The sequence below is a fragment of the Pelophylax lessonae genome (genome assembly GCF_965119305.1).
Source record: "Pelophylax lessonae genome assembly, chromosome: 2".
NCBI lineage: Eukaryota > Metazoa > Chordata > Amphibia > Anura > Ranidae > Pelophylax > Pelophylax lessonae.
Window position 1 is genome coordinate 379,675,907 of NC_138769.1, and position 19,839 is coordinate 379,695,745.

Consider the following 19,839-nt stretch of genomic DNA (forward strand, 5'->3'; position numbering starts at 1 on the left):
GAGATTTTTTTAAGGCTTTTTTTAGAGGTAGCTTTAAGGGACTTATTTGGAGGGGACTTATTGGGAGGGTGAGGGTGGAGCTGGCTGCTGATTTGTCTAAGGCTAAATCGAAAGTTTCTACTTTAGAGGGATATATGCCAAAAAGCAAGACCCTGCTACCTATAGGTCTCTTCAGGTGTCTTTATGGGATGTCCTCCTCCTCTGCACTACTGCCACTAAGGTGCACCTCCTCCATCAGACCCAGCAAATTTTTGAGCAAGAAGAAAAAACAGGCCGCCTGTCGGGCTGGTTGTCAAGAGAACAGTCATCTCCTATTTCTGTGCCTCGCATTGCTGGTTCTGATAGTGAGGTGTACACTGATCCTGCTCAAATTAATGCTCGCTTTGCAGCATATTATCAAGAGCTTTATGATTCCAGAGCAATATATATGGAGGATGAGATTTCTGCATATCTTGCTGGCATTGATATGCCCCAATTGATCGATACTTATAGAGATCAGTTAGACAGTCCTTTTACTAAGGAAGAACTGCAGACTGCTATAGTCATGCTGCAGGCTGAGAAGACTCCTGGCCCGAATGGCTTTCCGGGGGATTTTTTAAAACTTATGCTAAGGAAGTCCCCCCTATTTTTCAGAAGTTACTCTAGCACTTCTTAGAATCTGGCATACTCCCTCCTTCTAAGCGTGATGCGGTGGTTGTGGTACTTCTTAAGCCTGGTGAAGACCCAGATCTCTGTTCCTCTTACAGACCTATTCTTTTACTCAATGTAGATGCAAAACATCTTGCTAAGGTCCTCTCCATCCACTTGAATAAAGTTATCACAGCGTTTGTTCACGCAGATCAGACTGGGTTTATGCAAAGCAGAGGAACAGACATCAATACCCGTAGGCTACTCACGCATGTGGCTAGGGCGTATGCACACAGTCCAGGGGTGGGAACCTCCTTGGATGCTGAGAAAGCATTTGATTCTGTAGAGTGGAACTACCTCTGGGCTGTCCTTCGGAAGTTTGGGTTTGGTCCTTGATGCATTCAATGGATTCAGATGCAGTATTTGGCACGTACGGCTAGATTCCTTACATATAATTCCCTCTTCTCATCTTTTCTGCTCTGAAGAGGGACCCAACTGGGATACCCTTTGTCCCCGGGCCTTTTTGCCTTGTTGGTGGAGCCCTTTGCTGCCTTAATTAGGACTGCAGACTCGGTTATTTGGTATTCGCGTTGGTAGAGTGGAAGAGAAGAAATCCTTATATGCTGATGATACTCTCCTGTATATGACTGAATTTGACTCCTCCCTGCCCGAAGCACTCTGTATCATGGATACATTAGGCTCCTACTCGGGCATTAGGATCAACTGGGCTAAATCCCCCCCCCCTATTCCTGCTGAATCCTTCCCATCCTAGGCCTTTGACTGACACCACGCCAGTAATAATAATTCAACAAGTTGGTCAGTTAGTTAGAAGCCTAAGAATGTTTTCCCTGTGACATGGAAAAATCCTAAAGGGCAAAAATGGCACTGAAAAATGAAGATAAATCTTAATACAACGGTTTACCAGTGCTTTCAGACATACTGTACTTTCACTGTTTTCTAGTAACAAAAACTATGCATAAAGTCTGAAGTGGGACTTCATTACAGTTCTTCAATGTAACATATTCCTCATACTGGATTCATTTATACTGTATCTCACAAAAGTGAGTACACCCCTCACATTTTTGTAAATATTTTATTATATGTTTTCATGTGACAACACTAAAGAAATTACACTTTGCTACAATGTAAAGTAGTGAGTTTACAGCTTGTATAACAGTGTAAATTTGCTCTTCCCTCAAAATAACTCAGCACATAGTCATTTATGTCTAAACCACTGACAACAAAAGTGAGTATACCCCTAAGTAAAAAAAGTCAAAGTTGGGCCCAATTAGCCATTTTCCCTCCCCGGGGTCAATTGACTCGTTAGTGTTACAGGGTCTCAGGTGTGAATGGGGAGCAGGTGTGTTAAATTTGGTGTTATCGCTCTCACTCTCTCTTACTGGTCACTGGAAGTTCAACATGGCACCTCATGGCAAAGAACTCTCTGAGGATCTGAAAAAAAGAAGTGTTGTTCTACATAAAGATGGCCTAGGCTATAAGAAGGTTGCTAAGACCCTGAAACTGAGTGGCAGCATGGTAGCCAAGTCCATATAGTGGTTTAACAGGACAGGATCATATCCAGAGGTTGTCTTTGGGAAATAGACAAATGAGTGCTGCCAGCATTGCTGCAGAGGCAATGGGGTAAGGGGGTCAGCCTATCGGTGCTCAGACCATACACCACACACTGCATCAAATTGATCTGCATGCCTTTCATCCCAGAAGGAAGCCTCTTTTAAAGATGGTGTACAAGAAAGCCAGACAGACTAAGCAGACTAAGGACATGGATTACTGGAACCATGAACTGTGGTCTGCCGAGACCAAGATAAACTTATTTGGTTCAGATGGTGTCAAGCGTGTGTGGCGGCAACCAGGTGAGGAGTACAAAGACAAGTGTGTCTTGCCTACAGTCAAGCATGGTGGTGGGAGTGTCATGGTCTGGGGCTGCATGAGTGCTGCAGGCACTCAGGAGCTACAGTTCATTGAGGGAACCATGAATGCCAGCATGTACTGTGACATAATGAAGCAGACCATGATCCCCTCCCTTCAGAGTCTGGGCCGCAGGGCAGTATTCCAACATAACGACCCCCAGCACACCTCCAAGATGACCACTGCCTTGCTAAAGAAGCTGAGGGTAAAGGTGATGGACTGGCCAAGCATGTCTCTAGACCCAAGCCCTACTGAGCATCTGTGGGGCATCCTCAAACGGAAAGTCAAGGAGCGCAAGGCCTTTAACATCCACCAGCTCAGCAATGTCGTCATGGAGGAGTGGAAGAGGACTCTAGTGGCAACCTTTGAAGCTCTGGTGAACTCCATACCCAAGAGGGTTAAGGCAGTACTGGAAAATAATGGTGGCCACACAAAATATTGACACTTTGAGCCCAATTTCGACATTTTCACTTAGGGGTGTACTCACTTTTGTTGCCAGCAGTTTAGACATTAATGGCTGTGTGTTGAGTTATTTTGAGGGGACAGCAAATTTACACTGTTATACAAGCTGTACACTCACTACTTTACATTGTAGAAAAGTGTCATTTCTTCAGTGTTGTCACATAAAAAGATATAATAAAATATTTACAAAAATGTGAGGGGTGTACTCACTTTTGTGAGATACTGTATATAGGTGATACTCTAACTAGAATAACAAAAGGTAACTTATTGCATTTAAACTGTTATGAAAACTGTTTTGATTGTGTTTCCTATTGTAGTAGTGCCAACCTCATATTCTCTTGCTTTAACTAAGCAGAAGTTTTCTTGAGCTTTGTATTAGCTCAATCAATGTTTTTCCCTGAACCCTGACCCCTGGGTGCAATAAAGGCCCACTAATTAATTATTAAAGTTTTCTAACAGCCAACGGTTCCTGTATCTGGTTTCACTTTACTCTCCTTACCCACTCCCTGTACAATAGTAACAGACAGCATGCAATTATAACATAGTCATGTAATTGTTATCCTTGCAATCCTAGGTATGATAATAGCATGTAAGCATATACAAGTATATTTTCTGTACCGCAAGAAGAATATATTACTTGACATTATTTTTTTCATGGACGCATCCTAAATGTTGATATGTTTTTAGGTATCATTGACCTCTAAGGGCAAAATCATTTTATTCCCATATTTATGCGTATGCATTATCAATTGTCCACTACAAGTGCTGCCAAAGTAAAGTCGGCTGCAAATAGGATGCACTGGGTCATTTCCATTGCTGTATCATTTAGTCCAAAGACACCATAAAATTGATTTTAGCACTTGATATATGTATTTTCATTTATAAGGCGCTGACCTATTGCATGCTCTTTACATAGTTACATAGTTACATAGTAAGTGAGGTTGAATAAAGACAATAGTCCATCCAGTTCAACCTGTGTAGGTGTGTGTGGCTGTACTCATCTCACATACCCCTGAATGTTCTGATCCTTGAGATGTAAGTCTAAGAGTCTTTTGAAAGCCACCATACTACCCGCAGAAACCACCTCTTGTGGTAGAGAATTCCACAATCTTGTAGCCCTAACAGTAAAGAACCCCCCACGTTGCCTGTGGTTAAAACGCTTCTCCTCTAATCGCATTGTATGCCCTCGAGTCCTCATGCAATCCCTTCAAATGAACAGCTTTTTTTCTAAGCTGGGATCCCCATTAAGATATTTATAAATTGCTATCATGTACCCCCTCAGACGTCTCTTCTCCAGGGAGAATAAATCGAGTGATTGTAGACGCTCTTCATAGTCAAGGTCCTCCAATCCCCTAATTAGTTTAGTTGCCCTTCTCTGGACTCTCTCCAGCTCCAACACATCCCTCCTGAGGACTGGCGACCAGAACTGGACAGAATACTCCAGATGCGGTCGGACCAGAGTTTTATAAAGTGGAAGGATTATAGTCTTATCTCTGGAATACATCCCTTTCTTTATGCATGCTAATATTCTGCTGGCTTTGGCAGCTGCCGCTTGACATTGCATGCTGTTGCCTAATCTATCATCAACCAAGACTCCCAGATCCTTCTCCATTTTAGATTCCCCCAAGGGTTCCCCTCCTAACGTGTATTGTGCTTTAATGTTTTTAGTCCCCAAGTGCAAAACTTTACACTTCTCCACGTTAAACCTCATTTGCCATGTCGTTGCCCACTCTGTAATTTTGTCCAGGTCATTCTGTAGGATATCTGCTTCATGCTGTGCAGTTATTGCCCTGGCCAATTTTGTGTCATCTGCAAAAACTGATAACGCACTACTGATCCCGTCCTCAATGCTGTTTATGAATAAATTGAACAAGGTTGGTCCCAGGACTGAGCCCTGGGGCACCCCACTTACAACCTCAGACCAGTCTGAGTATGCGCTGTTTATTACCACCCTTTGGACACGCCCTTTAAGCCAATTCCGTATCCAAGAGCAAACTCTGCTGTCGATACCTGCAGACCTTATTTTATAAATTAAGCGCTTGTGGGGAACTGTATCAAACGCCTTAGCGAAATCCAAGTACACCACATCCACTGGTCTCCCCCTATCTAGCTCACAGCTTACCTCCTCGTAGAATGCTAAGAGATTGGTTAATACAGTGAACAATAGACAATTAACAATTTAACAATTCCTAGGTTTTTACTACAGTCATACTAACACAGACAGGCACTCAGGTATGGATGTAAAATAATTAACTAGACAGTTTGTTGTGGTGTTGTGGTATTTATTGTGGTAAAAAGACAAATGGCAACTCACATTGTGATTTTTAAAATCAGGCTCATCACATAGTAAGGGTGTCCGATGGACAGCCTCACAACAATAGGGAACCTCAGACCTAGATATGAGTACTGGGTGGATGTATACACCTGCAAGACCAAGAGAACACACCAGGGGGCACCAAACTAAGTGTAGCATTAATAGTACTTAGAAATACTTAGTAACTCACATGGGAAGAAATGGCACATTTTGCATGTAATCTGTGAGCACCTGGGATGGGGAACCTCTTCCTAAATCTTGCAGCCTGGAAAGTCTGGAGGTCAGACTGGATGACAGCTTAAATGGAAAAGTGGAAACACACAAGATGGTGGAGAGCTTCTTGTGTGATGAAGAGCAGGCTGGAAGTGATGTCACCTGGATGTCGGGGGGCGGAGATATGCATTTTAAAGCCACCCAAGCCTCTTTCTCAAGCCAACCCTGGAAGAAAGGTTAGTTTGTTGGTTTCCACTTCCTCATCTAAGCTGTCATCCAGCCTGACATCCAGATTTCCCAGGCTGTAAATGGTAGGAAGAAGTTCCCAATCTCAGTTGCATGAGCCACCTGCTCATGGATTACACTTTCCATGTGAGGTACTAATTTTCAAGTAGTTCTCAGTACTATTAATTCTGCACTTAGTTTGGTGCCCCTGGTGTGTTCTTTTGGTCCTGCAGGTGTATCCATCCACCCAGTACTTCTATTCTGGTCTGAGGTTCTCTGTTGTTGTGAGACTGTCCATCAAAAGCACCTACAATGTGATGAGACTGATTTTAACTGTCACAATGTGAGTTGCCATGTGTCTTTTCACAACAATAAATCTGTTAATATATTAAAATCAGATTGCACACTGCTGTTCTTGCAATCTGTTTGTCTAGAGATACTTCAGTCTCTTCAGAGGTGCTGCATGTGGTGCATTGAGATCAGCGGAAAGTTACCCTGAATGCTATAATTGGACTCTATAAACTTAATGCTGTTCTGCATAGATATTTATGTACACACAACACTTATTCCCCATTTACCCTAATACTACTGTTTTTCTTAAGTGGAAGGTAACGAAAAGCATGTAGGGAAAAATTTCACAAAAACAAATTAATAAAAACCCCATGCAGTCAATAGGTGGTAAATAATAAATATTGTAACAGGAAGTCAGCTAAATCTGGGAATGTAGTCACAGGAAGGAGATACATTTCCACCTGATTTAGAAAGTCCATTAATTAATTTAGGGTGTTGGCTACAGAGCTAGCCAGCAGGAAGTTGAAAGGCCTTCACCTGTTCAGAATGAGGGAGTTAAGGCTCTATAATTTGTTCAGAGAAATTCCTATTGTTTGCTGCCTCCAGAAGCTGTGTCCTGAAGCCATGTGGGCTGGGAGCAGGAGGACAGTCAGCGTGTGCCTCCCGACAGGATGTGTGGGCCTGGGAGAAGACCCCCCGGAGTGATGTGTGCCCGGGACGGTAACCAAGGGTGAAATCGTCTCAAAGGTGAGAAGACGAACTGTTGATGTGAAAGAAACAAAGGACTGTGTTGCCCTGTGAAGCTATTATAAAAGGACTATTGAGTGTCCGCTGTAGGACAAGGAAGTCTGCCCGACGGTAGGTTGGAGACAGACACTTAGGCAGGTTCCAGTTGTGAGAAGGTAGCCGCCCACAGAGGCAAGGATTTATTTTCTGTTTTATTTTATTTTGGATGTTTTGCTGCATACAGCCTGGTGAAGAAAACACCATTTAATAAACCACACTGTTTGTTTGCAAGCACTTGTCGGCTACCTCTCTGGGAAAACGCACCCCCCAAGGGGTCATCCACACCCGCCACCGAGCTAATCCCTCACAATATGCAATTGCATCTTTTAAGATTTGGAATAAGGGAATAATAACCGCGCTAAAGGAACAGATAAATTAGAACAGCAGCAACTTCAAGTGTGACCACACCCTAATAAATATTATACATATAAGTCGCGCTAAATATATTAGATGGAGATGTGAAGTCCATAAAAGTCCAAAATAATATTATTGATAAATTCCAGGACCAAGCTCCCTTAAGGGTATGTGCTTACCAGATAAAGGTAAGGAAAAGGCAGTCTCGCTGCGTGGAAACTTGTCACCTTGACAGTAGATCCAAGCTTCTATGATCGATCAACTCAGTGGACATGGGATCATGAAAAGCAAAAAAAATATCGCAATAGCGTAAAACCCAACAAACAAATTGTGACTATCACCATAGGTGTGGGTAAATGAAAATTGTGATGTGATATGACCTCCACCACAATAAATGAAATAAATAAATCATGCAAAAATATAGGGAACTTAGGGTGAATAACCCCTACCAGAGAGGTTAAGGGTTGACGCCTTAAGTGATTAGTGTGTATCGGTTGGAGTAGCCTCTTACCAAACAGAAAAAATAATGACACAGTGGAGAAAACGTTGAAAAAAAGGGGTATCGTGCTGAACCACCACCAGCTGAATTCGCCTCTTACCCTGGATAGATATAGATTAGCCAAAGTGCACTAAACAAATCCAGTGTACCACTCAGGAGCCAGCAATTTCACACCTGTGAGAGTTGCCTCTTACCACATATGAAGTTGTATCAAGCCTGTAGGGTAAACCAAGTGGCCAAAGACCGACCCCAAATTGAATCCAAGCCTGTGTGTTTACGAATAACCAGGGGATCCGACCAGAGGTGTAGGTAACTGGGTCTCAGAAGTTTCAGCAATATAGGATATCACCACTTAGTGCGTATTCCTCCGGGACTGGTTCAGCTTCTCACCACCGATCATCCAGCTCCCGCTCCCCGATCTCCCGCACACTGCTCCGAGTCTCTCCTCTCTGCGCTCCAAAAAAAAAAAAGCGCAGAGAGGAGAGACTCGGAGCAGTGTGCGGGAGATCGGGGAGCGGGAGCTGGATGATCGGTGGTGAGAAGCTGAACCAGTCCCGGAGGAATACACACTAAGTGGTGATATCCTATATTGCTGAAACTTCTGAGACCCAGTTACCTACACCTCTGGTCGGATCCCCTGGTTATTCGTAAACACACAGGCTTGGATTCAATTTGGGGTCGGTCTTTGGCCACTTGGTTTACCCTACAGGCTTGATACAACTTCATATGTGGTAAGAGGCAACTCTCACAGGTGTGAAATTGCTGGCTCCTGAGTGGTACACTGGATTTGTTTAGTGCACTTTGGCTAATCTATATCTATCCAGGGTAAGAGGCGAATTCAGCTGGTGGTGGTTCAGCACGATACCCCTTTTTTTCAACATTTTCTCCACTGTGTCATTATTTTTTCTGTTTGGTAAGAGGCTACTCCAACCGATACACACTAATCACTTAAGGCGTCAACCCTTAACCTCTCTGGTAGGGGTTATTCACCCTAAGTTCCCTATATTTTTGCATGATTTATTTATTTCATTTATTGTGGTGGAGGTCATATCACATCACAATTTTCATTTACCCACACCTATGGTGATAGTCACAATTTGTTTGTTGGGTTTTACGCTATTGCGATATTTTTTTTGCTTTTCATGATCCCATGTCCACTGAGTTGATCGATCATAGAAGCTTGGATCTACTGTCAAGGTGACAAGTTTCCACGCAGCGAGACTGCCTTTTCCTTACCTTTATCTGGTAAGCACATACCCTTAAGGGAGCTTGGTCCTGGAATTTATCAATAATATTATTTTGGACTTTTATGGACTTCACATCTCCATCTAATATATTTAGCGCGACTTATATGTATAATCTTTTAAGATTTGCCTGAATAAAAAGGAGATACTTTTAATTTTTAATACTGAACAATAGAAATAACTGAATTTCTTTTATAACTGTCACTACACTCCTTGAATTTTATTAGTAGAGTGCCAAGTTTAAGCGTTGATTGTAATGTTTAATTTGGAAAAAGGAACTAATAGCTAAGAAAGGATATGGGAATGTGACAAAAATGCAAACACAATTTCTGCAACTAAGCTAAACTTCACTAGCTTCATTTTCCCTACATAACATATATATTTACGTAATGTTCCTCAACAAAGGGTGTGGGGAATCCCTGCGGGAACCTACAGCATACAATGGGGTATTTTCAGTGCTGGGATTCAAAAATGATAGTAACCAGTTCCGACTTTCAAGCATGGTGTAATTTTTTTTATCTAATGTCAGTTAGTGGTCCGATCTGTCTACCACAATGTTGCAGTCCCGCTAAAAATCTTAGATCGCCACCATTATTAGTAAAAAAAATAAATAAAAATGACATAAATCTTTCCCCTAGTTTGTAGACCCGATAACTTTTGCGCAAGCCAATCAAAATATGCTTATTGGGATTTTTGTTACCAAAAATATGTAGCAGAATACAATTTGGCCTAAAATTATGAAAAAAGTTGATTTTTAATTTTTTTTTAAAGGGAATGTTATATAGCAGAAAGTGAAAAATATTGTTTTTTTTTTTCAGAATTGTCGCTCTTTTTTTGTTTATAGCGCAAAGAATAAAAATCTCACAGGTGATCAAATACCACCAAAAGAAAGCCCTATTTGTGGGAAAAAAAGAACATTGTTTTTATTTGGGTACAGCGTCGCACGACCGCCCAATTGTCAGTTAAAATAACGCAGCACCCATGTGAAGCTGCCACTGGCTGACACAGTGGATCACATGACTGGACCCGAGCGGACTGAAAAAGGGTAAGCATATGCATCTTTTGTGCACAGGTTAGTTTTTAGGACTAGTTAGGCTTTGGCTAGAATTCTACTTTAATGCTTACGTATAGTGCTTCGTAACATAAAAGAGGTATCAGTCAACGGACAACACTTACAAAGTAAGTGGTCAGCTTGCAGCTAAAATTTCTTAAAATTAACCGAGGCTTGCAATGCTGCCTTTAGCTAGTAATAATGAGTTGTGTCAAGACACATAAATAGTGATATAATGTATGCAGTATCAGCCCTGTTGTTGGGTATTTGTTTTAGAAAATACTTTTTACTGGAACAGTGTGCTGATGCAACTGTCTCTGTTGCCTCATCATCAAGTTGGATCTAAATTTTTGCTTGTCTTTCTTGTTTATTTGCTTTCTTCCTTGGTTAGGCTATAAAAACAAAGTGCCCTTTTACCATTCAGTGAATGTTACCTGCTAGGAAATTCATAGGAATTAAACTTTTAGCCATGTGCAAATAATAAGAACAACCCATAAATAATAAAATAGAACTATAGACAAAACTTTTTTTAAATTTTAGATAGAGCAAGGGAAGGTTATAAACCCCTGCCAGATTTTTTTTTCCGCCATTTGTGTCCCATTGCAGAGATTTCCTTTCACTTCCTGTCCCATAGTCAAACAGGAAGTGAGAGAAAACCCCTTCAAATTAGGGAAACTGGTTGGGGACCCCAAGGTCACCAGAACAAGTGTCTCTATTGGTCAATTTCCCCTTTATTACTGTTCTGGGGACAACCCAAAATCTGAGATTTTCTTCTACTTTAGCTCTCAATAATGGTAGTTAGGCCAAACAGATTGCCTTAATGGGGGCACAGAAAGCAATAAAAACTGACAGGGGTTCGTATCCCTCTGCACTCTATTAAGAAAAAGTTACAGTACACTTTAATACAACAACAGATATAGATGACTAAAACATTTCTCACCCAAGTTTTACTCTCTCTATGCGCCCTATGGTTTTAAACTAAGTAAAAATGCAGTCAAAAATACTTTTTTATCTTAACATATGTCACATGTAAAAGGGTCCTTCCTAACACAAAAGTCATACAATTGTTCACAAACAGTACTTCTGCGATGTAGAGAATGTTGCTTAAACAAAATCTATATTTATATGATTACATTTCCTAAGGGTGAAGGATGGTATAATTAATGGATTTCCCTTGCCCTGTAATGCAACCATTAGGCAATTAAATCATAGAATGACCAATAAATTTTGATGTATTTAGTAAGCAATTTGTCAGGCAATGCAGCATATGAGTTAATATATTAATTCTTGTCAGTGACTCCATTCTGACAATATCAGAGCCTTTTAGTAGCCCAACAAAGCCTCATTATAAAATATTTAAATTATACATCTGTAATAACACATAACAATAACATGAACTGACAAAAGATATCGGATAAGAAAAGATAAAGAAATAATTTACAATTGAAAGAAATATGTTTGCTAATAAATAAAATATGTAAAGGCAGGTATGCCATTCCCTTAAAGGGTTAAACCACAAAAAAGGTTTTTTTTTCCTATCGGTGGTGGTACAAGGGTACTGTATGAATGACAAAGTATGTGTGCATTCCTGTTAGGCAATTTTATTTAACCCTTTTGCTGTACATGCTCGCTTCTTCTCATCTTGTTTTCCATCAGCAACCAAAGCAGCCATACTGACTGTAGGACTGGGACAAGAAGCAACAGCATGAGTAATGACAAGAAAAAAACAGTCAGGTATCTAAAAGTGGTGTACTTCTGTTATTTTTTGCAGCAAGTACCTCTGATTTGAACAGAACAGGTGAGCATTTAATGTAATAGGTACTTACAATATGTGTTGCATGTAATGTAACATGTGAATGATCTGATTTATTATACTCTAACAGTAATGCACATTATGTAGTACATCTTCTCTTTATTTGGCTTGCTTTGGCTTGGAAGGAACTGCTAAGCCTATTCCAAATCCCTACGAGAAAAAACTCACAGTACAATTTTTTGCATCAGCACAATTATTTTCCAAAAAGAAGTCCACAACGTGAAAAAAAGAAAATTACACAAATATTGTTTTAATATTAAGCTGTCAAGCCACTGGAGTGGTGCCTGGATTGCTTACTTTGGGACATACTTTGCACAGCACGTTAAAAAGAAATTAACTAGGCTATTGATTGTCTGAAAGTTCAAGATACCATCTGAAACTTCAAAGGCATTATTAAATGTAACCATTTAGTAATCCAGATCTCGTATTTATGTTTTTGGAGGTGGTTCCAGATACCTTACATCTCCATAGGTTCCTGATAAAATATTTACATACGTTTTTAGGTGTCTCTAAAAGATTGATGAATATTCCACTTAAAATAAGCCTTTTCAGGCCTCAAACCGGAAATATTAATTCAAAACACGCAGATGATCCAATTTTAAATTGATTCATTCTCTGCAGCTGTGTGTGAGACATAAAGCTGATTTTCAAAGTCCTTTTTAGTGGAAAAACCTCATAGTTCAACCAGAATGGAATCTGTAAATTGGAGGCAGAGAGCAATGTGTCTATACTGCTGGCTGGGGGCAAAGAGCTTTGATTGCTCTAAGGTATAAATCTTTTCCTAGACAACTCTGTAATGGGGCCTACTCTTCCTAGATACTGTAAAATACTTTGGCAAGCTTGGGAAAATATTGATCATAATTTTAATTTATTTTTGTGTCCTGCTTGGTAAACTGCTTTTTTTTTGTGTCCTGCTTTTTTTTCAGAGAAGCAGATTTGAAAATTATTGAGAAAAAATATATTTGGAATAGAATATACATACAGTCACATGTTAAAAATATGTGAAGGCAGGCCAGAGTTTTCTGCAAGTCAAAAGCAATCTTATTAGGATGTCTATAAACTAGACTTTCAAACTGGAATTTCAACAAAATTCTTCATTTACTTTTCTATTCCTGCTCACAAATATTATAGGATGTTAAAGTTAAAAATACATTTATTAAAAATGTTGCCCATCTGCAAGAAGGGTAGCTAAAGAATGTACTAGACAAAGGACATAAATCTCCTTAAAAAAAGTGTAAACATTAGGTAAACAAATCTATCATAGGGTTTTAGTTAAGTTAACAATGCATATGGACGCTACTAAATTTGGCCTGGGCATCTAGGCATTGCTGACCCCATGACTCCAGTCAGGAAAAACTGATGAATAAGCATTTTAGGTTATATGAACTATTTTCCTGCTTTAGGCTATGTTCACAATTATCTAGTTCCCTGCAGGCATAGCAGCCTATTCATTTGAATGGACTTCTGTATCTGCAGGAAATGCAGCCGCACAGAAACTGAGTGGTGCCTTGGTACCATGCATTTTCGCATCTTTCCGCACATGAGAAAACACACTATACTTTCCAATGCGCGGGCATGACATTGGGAAGTAATAGACCCCCCCCCCCTCGAGTCTGCTAAACAGCAGTGCATTGTTGCTGTGGTTGTGGGAATGCATGCAATTTACATAGCCTCACGCACCCACAATAGTGTGAACCTAGCCCTAGATAAGACTTAGCCTTACTTTCTTCTTACTTTTGTCCCTTTCAAATCAGGCAACAAAGTGTATTTGTACTTTTAAAGCCAAACTGGGATAACACCTACTTTAAATTTGCTAAATTTTCCCATTCATATAGCATAATGTAAAAATAGAATAAGAGGAGAGGAGAATAAGGAGAAGGAGAACAAGGAGTTAATTAAGGCTGATCAGAGTAAACTAGAAGGTGGGTATACACCTTCAGGCTGCGTTCACACTGTGCAGGGAGAGGCTTGCAGCAGGGGGTCCAGTGCGTCCCTGTTCACCGTTTCAGGTCCCAATTCAGTCCGAATTTTTGGCTGAATTCGGACCTGTAACGGACCACAAGACGAACAGGACCCTTCTGCAAACTGCTCCACAGCCTTTCCGGAGCTGTGTGAACAGGCTCCATTGAGAGCTGGTCACAGTCTACAAACCCGCATCCAATTCGCACCAGTGTGAACCCAGCCTTAGGTTTTTTTTCCTCCAACACAACATAACAATATGTGATGCCGGGATCCCTCCTGCTCTCCCCTCCCCGCAAGAATACACTGATCAGCGCTTGCAGCCATTGGTTTTCCAACAAGACTGTGTGAAAGAAGTAGGTCTTTAGACTGGCTTCTGTTGAACAGACAGAACATACACATGTACTGAAAGTTGGCTGGACTTTTGGTACGTGTGCACTGGGCCTAAAGTATTTCTAAAGGCACATTTGTTTTTTGTTTTTTTTATTAAAATATTAAACATGTTATACATGGTCCCGGTTCACACTGGGGCAACTTGTCAATCGACTTAGCCACCTGACAAGTCGCGCTCCATTCAGTGCATTGGAACCATTCTAATCGGAGCAACTCAAGTCGCTCCGACTTAGAAAAAGGTTCCTGCAAAAAAGGTTCCTACTTTGGGGGCGACTTGCATTGACTGCTATTAGAGAAGTCGTTTGCAAGCCCTGCTGAAGTCACGCTGCATGGGGCAGCTTCAGAAACGGGCGATTTTGAAGCCGCCCCAGTGTGAACCCAGCCTTACAGTATTTGCTCTGTGCAATAGTACAGCTTCTATATGAGCATTATGCTGTTTGTCTGGAGTTCAGCTATAGGTCTAAAGGCTTAAGGAAAATGTTTTTGTACATAGAATACAAATAGCGAAGCTTTATTTACACCCATGAGTTATAGGCAGGAAAGATAACGCATGTAGAATGCACTGAACTGCAATATACTACAATGGGCCCTTTCACACGGACTTTCCCATCAGGTCTGTCTGTCAGTTTTTCAGGCGGACCTGATCAGATGCTCCATGCACCCCTATAGAGCAGCGGTGACATATCTGCTGACACCCGATGCTATCCGATCCGATGTGGTCCGTGAAATCCAGACGGATGGAAACCCTATTTTCCATCCGTCTGGAGGATCAGATTGGATAGAATCCGATGAAAACGGACAGGAGGTCTGTTATCATCTGATTTCCCATAGAGAAGAGCGGGGCCCTGACAGGTCTGTCTCTGCAAAGTAAGCGGAAACTGAGCTGTCACCCACCTGCTCAGCGGAGATTGGCGGATCTATCCCCACTGAGTAAAACAGAGTCCGCGGGCGGAAAGCAGTGTGAAAGGACCCTTAGTATTTTAAAGTGCCTTGTCTGTTGTATTGCTAATTTGTTTTACTTTTGGTGCCTCATTTGGCCTTATTGCAACCCTACAAACCACAGTGTTGTGCTTTGCATAAGTGTTCAGGGCTTCCCCAAGACCCATGCTAAAAAAATAAAAAGAAAAAAAAATCTGGCCAAATAGAACAAATCGAAGGATACTACATGCTTTACATATCAACAGGTTTTCTATACATTACATGTAAACCGCAGGTGCAGTAAACACTCTAAGCATAATGTATATACCAGCTACAGTATATAGCAAAAAAAAAGATTAGAAATGATGCCTGACAAAAAGTTTTTAAGCAATGCTAGTTCTGAGCTGTAGAGGTAGAGGCGATCACAGGACAGATGGGCGAGAAAGTGGGTCAGGAATCATGTAGTTTTGTTGTGTGGAATATTCACATTAGTAGTTTTCTTATGCTGTGCTGAAAATGACACGCTGGCTGCAGTCGTCTGCCTGTATAGGTGTATGTAAGAGCACGGAAGATTTCAGAGCAGATGTCACAGATGACCTTTAAAATAACCAAACATCTGTGCAGCACCACTTATTGCAGCCCTGGGGACAAAGGTCCCAAACACTAGAACATGACTGTTCATACAATAGCTTCCTATTAGCTTTTTAACCTGGAGTTGTTCTTCAAAATCAAAGAGTGAATAAAATGTCATTTTTAGTCCGGATATTTATATGTGAATGAATAAAATTATAACAGCATGGGAGAGAAAAAAACATCTTCAAACTTCACTTATGTTTGAAAGATTAAAGCGCCATGGTTTGCTTAAGGGGCTTGGCTTGTAACCTCATATTTATAAAAACCTGCTAAGTGTCCCCTTCAATGAGACAAGCAGACGGTTCATTGTTTCATCAGTCTGCTGATGGAGGTACCTAGTGTTAGAAAAGCACACTGAGTATTTTTCAATGACCCAGGGGGCAAAGGTCACTTATTATAAATGGATAATGAGACCTAATGTAATGTTCTGGCTGTGGACAAAGAGAGAGTTTATACACAGCCCCTTGTGGCTTGGTCATTGAGGCTTTTATTTCCCTTGCACACTTAATGGAGCCCAACAATTGACAGAAATGCTATACAAAAGAATGAAACTGAGAGAAACTGCCATGTTCTTACTGTGATAGACAGATACAAATAGTGACCCTGAAATGGCGCCACAATTCCTTTTAATGCTAACATGGCAGACAGCTGCAGCATTCACCTTAAAATCCCATTTAGCTATTTGCTAGCAATTAACCTTATTGGGGGAAGTGATATTATATCGAACCATAACTTTCTGCTAATGTCATCCAATAACTGTACCTCAGGTAAATCCACAGACTGCACTCTATATACGTGCAATGCTTGTGAAAAGTTCAAACAAGTGTCTTTAACCACTTTACCACCGGAGGATTTTGCTGTCTTACGTCTGGGCCACTTTTTGCGATTCGGCACTGTGCGAATTTAACTGACAATTGCGCGGTCATGCAACGCCGTACCCAAACAAAATTTACGTCCTTTTTTTCCCACAAACAGAGCTTTCTTTTGGGGGTATTTGATCATCTCTGCGATTTTTATTTTTTGCGATATTAATAAAGAAATGCGACAATTTTGAAAAAATAACAATATTTTTCTAATTTGACAGTTAAAAAATATCCAATATATTCAATTGTTGTCATATATTTAGGCCAAAATGTATTTAGCTACATGTCTTTGACAAAAAAATTCTCAATGAGCGTATTTTTAATCGCTTTAAGACCGGAAGATTTTACCCCATTCCTGACCAGGCCATATTTTGCGATTCGGCACTGCGCTATTTTAACGGACAATTGCGCGGTCGTGCGACGCTGTACCCAAATTAAATTGATTTTTTTCCCCACAAATAGAGATTTCTTTTGGTGGTATTTGATCACCTGTGCGATTTTTACTTTTTGCTCTATAAACAAAAAAAGAACGACAATTTTGAAAAAATAACAATATTTTTCAAATTTTTTTATATGAAATTCCCCCCCAAAAAAATGTAAAAATCAAAATTTTTTAACATTTTAGGCCAATTTGTTTTCTACTACATATGTTTGGAAAAAAAAATTGCAAAAAGCGTATTTTGATTGGTTTGAGCAAAAGTTATCGCAGCTACTATCTACGGGAAATTTATGTCATTTTTATTGTTTTTTTTTAACTAGTAATGGCGGCGATCTGCGATTTTTTTTGCGGGACTGCGACATTGCAGTGGACAGATCGGACCCTTGACTGACATTTTTGACACTTTTGGGGGTACTAGAGACATTACTACAGTAATCAGTGCTATAAATATGCACTGTTACTGTAAAAATGACACTGGCAGGGAAGGGGTTAACTTTTATTGGTAATCAAGGGGTTAATGTATGCCTGGTACTTACTAACGTGTGTGGGGGGAGGGGACTATGTGACACAGGCACAGATTGCAGGTTCAGCTATGCTAAATCCTGCAATCTGACCCTGCCTGTCACTTAGGAGATTCGCCCGCTTTGTTTACACATGCGGGCGGATCTCCACACTCAATCCCCGACGATCAGGGAAGAGCAGCGGTGATCACCGCCGCTCCTATCCTGGCCCGACTCCCGCTGTGACTGAATACAGCGGGATCAAGCCTCCAGCGGCGTGCGCGCGCCGCCGAGAGAGGGGAATGTCTGGTGACGTAGGTCTACGTCGCCAGAAGATAACAAGCCACTGTGCCGCAGTAGCAGCACAGTGAGCAGTGTTAAAGTGGTTAAGATTTGATTGCATGTGACTGGGTAGTGTTTACTAAAACAGAAAAGGCCACTTGGCTTATTTAATCAGATGTACACTGTATTGTCAAAAGTATTGGGATGCCTGCTTTTACACGCACATGAACTTTAATGTCGTCTCAGTCTTAGTCTGTAGAGTTTAATATTGAGCCCACCCTTTGCAGCTTTAACAGCTTCAACTCTTCATGGAAGGCTGACCACAAGGTTTAGGAGTGTGTCTATGGAAATGTTTGGCCATTCTTTCAGAAGCGCATTTGTAAGGTCAGGCATTGATGTTGGACTCGCTGTCTCCATTCTAATTCTTCCCACAGGTGTTCTATCAGGTTGCGGTCAGGATCCTGTGCATGCGAGTCAAGTTCCTCCACAGCCTGCACATCCCCAAACTGTTCCCAGCAAAGTTGGGAGCATTGTCCAAAATGTCTTGGTATGATGACACCTTTAGAGTTCCCTTAACTGGAACTAAGAGGCCAAGCCTAACCCCTGAAAAACAACCCCACACCATAATCCCCCTCTACCAAATGATTTGGATTAGTATACAAAGCAAGGTCCATAAAGACATGGATGAGCGAGTTTGGGGTGGAGGAATTTGACTGGCCTGCACAGAGTCCTCACCTTAACCCGACTGAACACCTTTGGGATGAATTAGAGCAGAGACTGCAAGCCAGGCCTAATCATCCACATCAGTGTCTAACCTCACAAATGCACTTCTGGAAGAATGGTCAAACATTCCCATAAACACACTACTAAACCTTGTGAATAGCCTTCCCAGAAGAGTTGAAGCTGTTGTAGACGCAAGGTATATAAAGACATGGATGAGCGAGTTTGGGGTGGAGGAATTTGACTGGCCTGCACAGATTCCTGACCTCAACCTGATAGAACACCTTTGGGATGAATTAGAGTGGAGACAGCGAGCTAGGCTTTCTCGTCCAACGCCAAACATTCCCATAGACACACTCCTAAACCTTGTGGACAGCCTTCCCAGAAGAGTTGATGCTGTTATAGCTGCAAAGAGTGGGCCAACTCAATATTGAACCCTACGTACTAAGACGGGGATGTCATTAAAGTTCATGTGTGTGTAAAGGCAGGTGTCTTAATACTTTTGACAATATAGTGTATAATGACTATGTGCTGTTCAGTAACCACTGACAACCAGTCATAATTGAACTTACAGCAGCTTCGAGTTAGTAAACAAATGATGGGTACCTAGCATTCAGCAGGGAATCTATGGGATAGTGCAAAGGACTTTCCCCACTCTTTTCTCTTGCAGGTTTTCACAAGAGCTCCTTCTACCCCTAGGAACTGATGGTGTTTGTGTGATTTTGGTGGGCTCTGTACCCGTGTGCCACTATCTTATAAATATTGACACTCTTTCTGCTCAGTCAGTCATCTGAGGAGGACTGGACCAAAGCTTTTACCCTCCTCTCCAAATTAAAAACCAATGTCACAAGCAGAATTCCACCATTATTTTTAACTTTTCAACTGGAGACATCAAAGCAAAACACTTGGAAGGCAGGTACTAAACCTCAAAGTGCCATAAGTATGTGCGCAGAGATTTTGCTTGTCACTATAATTTGACTTACGGTTAGGTACAATTTTATTTGAAGTAACAAATATATTTCCAGAAGTACTCCAATCTCAAAAAAATATTTGATATTGTTCAGCTGTAACTGATAGCAAATTGTGTCTCGGTTTGTGAAACTGAGTTGATTTTTAAAAAAATAAAGTTGAACTGACTCAAACACCCAGATTAATGTATTGTTAGGGCCCACTCTGCACTGGGAAGAGGAGAGAAAATGCTATTTCCTGACTGCAGCAGATTAAAGATACAGAAGGTACAGATTTTTTTTTTTTTTAACTATTACTAAAAGGTCCTCTTTAAATCACCACTGGGGTGTGAAAATGGTTAATATAATAATGCATTTTA

The 19,839-nt window shown here is 40.9% G+C and overlaps 1 protein-coding gene across 5 annotated transcripts in view; it reads right to left on the reverse strand.

Annotated features, from left to right (window-relative positions):
• Positions 1–19,839, reverse strand: part of BCAS3 (BCAS3 microtubule associated cell migration factor) — a 1,702,410-nt gene that overhangs the window by 816,877 nt on the left and 865,694 nt on the right. The window lies entirely within an intron of this gene.